Genomic DNA, 6,289 nt, shown 5'->3' with positions numbered 1-6,289 from the left:
CAAGGCCACTTGGGCATTCATTGCCGGGACTGCGGCTGCATGCCCCTCTTTAAGATAGGGAAGTTTCAGCGAGACACAGCTCACCCGGTAAATTATTGAAGCTGATTTCACCAGAAAACTGGGTAGTGTGTGCGTTAGTGGCCCCTCTATCACGCTGACCCCTAGTGAAATTTTGTATCTAAACAGATAGAAATTGTGATGTTTTTTTTTTTCAAGTGACCATGTTCTTTTTACAATGACTTGCTGTTAGAACACCCCTTGCGACTGGCTTTCATTTTCTGCGCATGACCCCTCTGTGTATACACACACGATGTGGCAACGCAATAAAATATTGTTGAAAGTCACTGGTGTGTGTCTCTCGCAGTCCTTGTCCTTCACGCTGTACGTCATTTTTTATACTGAACAGCCAATATTGATTCAAAATTAGAAAAATATAGTACACATCTGAGCTGCAAAAATGCAAGTGATGCAGCAAATGGCCTTTAGCTTTCCAAAAGAAAAAGAAATGTTCACGGTTAACCACGAGGTGCAGGGACTCCATTCTCTGAGCATCTTGACCAATAAATGCAGCGCATGGCATTGCTGGAATCTTGCATCCTGCATTAGCAAAATAAGAAGAGAATCATGAGAATTCAGCCCGTTCAATTACACACGTACTTTGCGGAAAAATGATAATTAATGTGACTGGGCAGAATGCACCACTCAGGCAGCTGGGCAAGACAAGTGAAAGGTAGGAGAAGTTTCTATTTTGCAAATTAAGGAATTGCATGTTACTGTGAATGCTAAACCACTATGTCATTGTGAACACAAGGTACATACAGCAGCACAAACATAAATTTACAGTAGCCTTTTCACCACAGAAAATAAGAGTGAATAAAGTTTAAAGACTACCAATGACATCTCTCAACAACAGACATTTGTCCAAGAGTGTGTATGTGACCTTAATACAAAATTGACATTATGAAATCTGCAATATATCTGCATTACACTTTATAAGTACTGCAGGTGAGAAGCTTACGGGATATGGCACATTAAGAGCTAAATGCACAAGGCATTAAAAAATGACTCTTTTTACACAACATTATTACACTAGGAGACAAAGAGAACTGTTTTACAGAGTGTGCACACAAAATGAAAATGAGGGAATCCCCACTGGCATTCTCATTTGCCCTGAAATACATGCATCCAGCCCAACAATATCCAACTCTAAAATGCAGTTTATTAGACACTTTCTGCATCCTAAAATTTATCGTGTATTTCTTATTTACTAATTTAGTAAGAATGGGCATTTTGGCATACTTTCCTCGAAAATTTAGCATGTGTGATCAACTATTTTTCTTAGAGCATGCCCCCTTCTTTCAATGGGTTAGCTTGGCAATGCACTGACAAGTAGCATTCCCTTATTTAAACTTATGATCCTTCCTCATGCTCCCACTTCATGCTCTAAACTGTGATGCCACTCCTATGCAGTTTATGTTAATCTGTGACTATTTACATGGTCCTTCTTTCTGTAGCCTCTCAACTAGAGCCTGAAATTTCTTGTCTCCTAGAACAATCGTTTTTCTTGCCCAAAACATATTGCACGGTTGCCCCTCATAGGGGGTGGGGGGTGTACTGTATGAGTTTTCACATATTCAATGAACCTCAGAGACACAACCATTTCTCATGCTGTGCTGCTACTACCCGCATGAGTCACAATGGTTGTAAATTGGCTACCTGCCCTCTCTCGCTTAAAAGTACATTTTGCATGTGGAAGATAACCACAAGCATCACATTTCATTGAATGAGTGCTCCTGTGCATGTTTTTTTTTTTCCGTCCTGTAATGGCTAAGTTCAACATGGTCAAGTTGTTTGAAAACTGTCTAGCCTCAACCAATACTTTGTGTAGTTTACAAAATTATGATACATTCATTTTTCAAAACTTGTCCCAAATTCAGCACGAGACATTTTCATGATGCAAATGAGGTAAGGTTGTGCTCAGAGACTATGATAGGCCTGCTATATCCTGCAAAACTATGTGAAATGAAATATGCTTGCAATTTTCGTGAGCTGCTAGCTCAGTACAATTAGGCACATTACCTGCGGAAACGTTTTTTTAACGCTCTCGAGAGGACCTGGTTTCTTGTAATTTCTTCAAATCCCTTGCAGTCTAGATTGCAATCCGGTGCATTTTGATTTTGATATTGTATTCAAAATAAAAACAGCTGAAATTTTAAGGTTTTGATAATTATATGGGAATAAATTAAAGGTAGAAGAGTGCAATGCAATGAGCAAATAACAAGCTCATTGCAGAGAGTAAACAAATATTCCTTTCCTGCAAATAAATTGGTAGCAGGAAGGTCATACGAAATTAGCAGTGAATGCACAATAAAGAATATGATGCTACAATGCCCCGGCATTCTGTGAATATTCTTGCACAAAGAAAATCCTCATTATGAAAGACCATCAAGAAAATGCAAATGTATACTTTGGACCAGCAGTCATACCTGCAGTATGCACTGTACCATCGGCAATATTTACAACCACACACAACTGCACATCATACCAAGCTTAGGCGGCCAAGGAGCCTGAGTTTTAAATTATAACTTGACTTATTATATTACACTACACAACTATATCTACTTACAATGTTGTCTTCTCAACCGCTTTCAAGAAGACATTAACCATCTGTCTGAAGGCGAACGCAAGTGGCTTGCTCTTGATGGGGGGCGCCAAGGCTGGGCATTGTGAAATTGCTGCTACCATCTGCATGACCTGCGAGAAACGACGCTCTAAGTACAAGATAAACAAATGCTGTTAGAGCAAAAGACAAGATCATTGGCAATGAGCCTCGTTTTGGTTTGAACGAGAAAAGCCAAGAATATGGACTTTGTGCTGCTTACTGAAGAAGCAAGCCTCCTTCCAGATGTTGCAGTCATGCATTAAGATTGTCACACAGCTGCATGCTTGTATGCTCATATGCTGCTGTCGCCAGTACGCCAGTATGCTTTGAAGTTTATTATTTCAAGTTAAATTGATTATCGTGTTTTCTTGCCAATTCTTGGCAAACAGACCAGCAATGAAATAGCTCACTTACACACATACTCCCTTTTGAGGAGAGAATTCACAAACACGCACGCATGCATGGGCGCACACACACACACACACATGCTTCTACAATATGAACAGCTTCCTGTGCTTGACACACATACATTTTTTTTATCCTGTGTCACTCCTACTGCTAAGGCATAAAAAATCCTTTGTGTTACCAACGCCAAACTCCTCAACCTACACCACCAGCTTAAACACTTTCTCGAGAGCCAGGACAAGCCTTCTAGCTTCCCCAGTGCTCCAAACTGTAGTTACGAATTTCAATAGGGCTATAGGCGACAGCTCTCGAAGGGCATGCAAATTACTCGGAGACCTAAAGCTTGTATATGATACCTCTAAAGCACAACACTTCAAATTTTCAAAATTCATTAAAGCTCCTGAAGACAATTGCTATATACGTAGAACGTCTCGAATAACCTGCCGCTAACAATTTCAGCGGTTGTCTGCATCAAAAGAAATGTGGGCTAATGGGAAATCCACGTCTTTAAAATACACTACCAGATTTCTTAATCATTTATTTATGCTTTGGATGTACCGTTCCTTTCACAATAAAAAACAAGGCTATTGATTTATCAGTGCATGGGAGGAAAATGGACGAAGCGTATACTTGGCGCCTTCCCACTGGTCCTCCCGAGAAACGGCGCCTCATACAGCAGTTGTCCAGGGTGGCTTGAAACCAAACTCGGCTTTCGGGCGGGAACATTCGCTGCACCAAATCGGAGGAGTTTTATTGCGAGTAAAACTCTACCAGCCTCATGCAATACACACGCACGCACACAAAACGCACCCACACGCACACACAAGTATACGCACTCTCAAAGCGCAGACACAAAAGCGCGCACGCGCACATTGATGAACATAAACAAGCACACATACATGCATGCAGGCAGACACGCTAACACGTGCACGCACACACAGCGACCCACAGACAACACACTCACAAAACACGCACGCACTAGACACGCGCAAACACGCCGGCCCATACAAACCGGCATGTACTGAACGCGCGCGCGCGCGCGCACGCACGCACGCACGCGCGCGCGCACACACACACACACACACACAGCGAGCCGAGCGCACGCACGCACACACACACAAAGCGAGCTTAGCGCACACACGCACGCACGCACACACAAATCAAGCCGAGCGCGAGCACGCGCACACGCACAGACAAAGCGAGCCGAAAAAATGCTGAAGGCGTCCGGCAAGCAGCAACAGCAGCACGCGACCGCATCAGGGAGAACCAATACCGCGCCGGTTCCTTCGAAAGGTGGCTAGGCCAGTCCTTTTTCTACGCGACGCAAAAGTGGTCGACCACATTTAACTGAAGTGCGAACGACCGTATTACAAGCAGCCGCGCTGAACGCACAAGAGAATCACATCAATGAACGTTCAAGCGCTGAGAAACAAAGCGTAACTATGCAGGCGCACCACGCCCGATGTAGATTTGACAAACATTAGTCACACGGGACGCGATCGAGGTAGTTAACTTGCCCTAGTAGGAGTGCAGCTGCTCTTGCTCTTACATTAGCGAATTATGAATTATGCTACGAGATCACAGTGAGATATTTCTAAAGGGAACAAAACAAATACCAAATAAACGGGCACTTGCCTGAAAGTTTCCATCATGCCAGTACTACCGACCGGGCACGTTGCAACTTCTCGTTTCAGCCTTCGTGGATCCATCTTCCAGTGCGTACGAGCGCTTTTCTTTGAAGTGGGGCATGAGTAATACACAAAGCATGGGCCACATCTTTTTCTACCCCGCGCGCAAAACTAATCACACGTTTAAAATTACTTCGCACAGCGCGCGACGCGAACGCACGCGAAAACGAGCATGATGGCGCAGCTTGCGCCTTCCCGTCCTGCCGCGCGCCGAAGTGATGGTACAGCGTCGGCCGTCACTTCCGGTCGCTTTTCATTGGGCATGGGGTGGCCGCGCAAATTGAACGTTTATTCTGACAGGTTTGCTTGCTCGCATGGCCGCCTGTTTGCTGCTGCTTCGTTGTGGTCTCTAACTAGAGCGGTGAGGCGGGTAGTTACTACTACGTTTCGTGCGGGGCATTTTATTTTGGGGTGGGGGGCGCAGTCTGTGCTGCATCACTGAGGGTACAGTACACAAATCGGGACCGTGAGCGAGACGATCGGCGCTCTTCTGCTGGTGCGATTAGATTATTCGCTGCGTCCGAACGAAGCAACTTTGCGAGGTCACAGCGTAGTTTCAGCGATATCATGGCTCGATAAAGACGCTCACATCTTGGTCGTGCGACAGCGACGCGTAAACATTCATGAGGAGACTGAAGACTGCGTTTGCAAGTGCGTATGCTCTTGATAAGAAATTACAGCTTTGACGACACCAGCCCTTAATATATAGGCTCAGCCTTACAAGCTGTATTTGAGGATGCACTTAGCAGATCAGTAGCTTAGTAAGCCTCTGAATGAATTAGGCAAGGTACGTGGAAATTCGAATTCGAGAACTTCCAACGTGATCTCGCCTCTAAGGCTTCTTTATGGATTCACCATGCAAATTGTATGTTGATGCCATTGTACAGCAGAGGCTCGTCCAACAGCACGTCCCTGTTTGTTCAGCAATGTATCCAAACAGCTTCTTCCATTTCACCACTTTTTGTTGGGCTATTAAGGGCACCGAAATATTAGTACAGAATTGCGCAAGTTGCTCTCGTGTTTTCGCTCTGCTACTGCAGTTTTTCTAGAAGTGTTTAATTGCATGTTAATATTCCTGTGAGCACGAAAAATAATGATAATGGAATTGTAAGTGAAAGGGCGTTCTTTTTCTGGATGATACATTTTTGGAGTGGCCGTCATGCCAGTAACATCAGAATCCTTGAAGAAATATCGACAGTCACTTAGGAATGGGAAAACTTAATCGCTTCACGCATCTACACTTGCAATTGTCACGTGACCATGGTACGTTAGTTCATACATTGTCACGTGTTCTTCACAATACTACCTTAATCTCCCGTAATCCACCGTGCTATAGTATGTACGAACCTTAATGCAATTTATTCCACCCTTATTCACATTATTTCACATTATTTACCCATAATTGCTCATACTTAACGTTGTTGTATTTACTACCTTCTGTATCACTACTGACGTCATACAAGACGGTGATGACTTCACATTTTAATTATTTATTATATACATTCAAGGCCTAGTAGGCACAACAGAAAGAAGT

General features: G+C 43.7%; 1 long non-coding RNA gene across 2 annotated transcripts; it reads right to left on the bottom strand.

Annotated features, from left to right (window-relative positions):
• Positions 1–261: 261 nt before the first annotated feature.
• Positions 262–4,798, bottom strand: LOC139052531 (uncharacterized). Of its 2 annotated transcripts, none has more exons than XR_011509952.1 (3): positions 4,703–4,798; positions 2,627–2,754; positions 262–597 (listed from the first exon to the last, which is right to left on the bottom strand). It is a non-coding gene; the product is annotated as an uncharacterized lncRNA (long non-coding RNA). The 2 variants fall into 2 exon arrangements; XR_011509951.1 differs by lacking the exon at positions 4,703–4,798 and adding an exon at positions 3,698–3,817.
• Between the last annotated feature and the right edge of the window lie 1,491 nt (positions 4,799–6,289).

Source organism: Dermacentor albipictus, unplaced genomic scaffold (assembly GCF_038994185.2).
Source record: "Dermacentor albipictus isolate Rhodes 1998 colony unplaced genomic scaffold, USDA_Dalb.pri_finalv2 scaffold_26, whole genome shotgun sequence".
In the NCBI taxonomy this organism is placed as follows: domain Eukaryota; kingdom Metazoa; phylum Arthropoda; class Arachnida; order Ixodida; family Ixodidae; genus Dermacentor; species Dermacentor albipictus.
The sequence above is the reverse complement of the archived record's forward strand: the minus strand, read 5'-3'. Positions and strand labels throughout refer to the sequence as shown.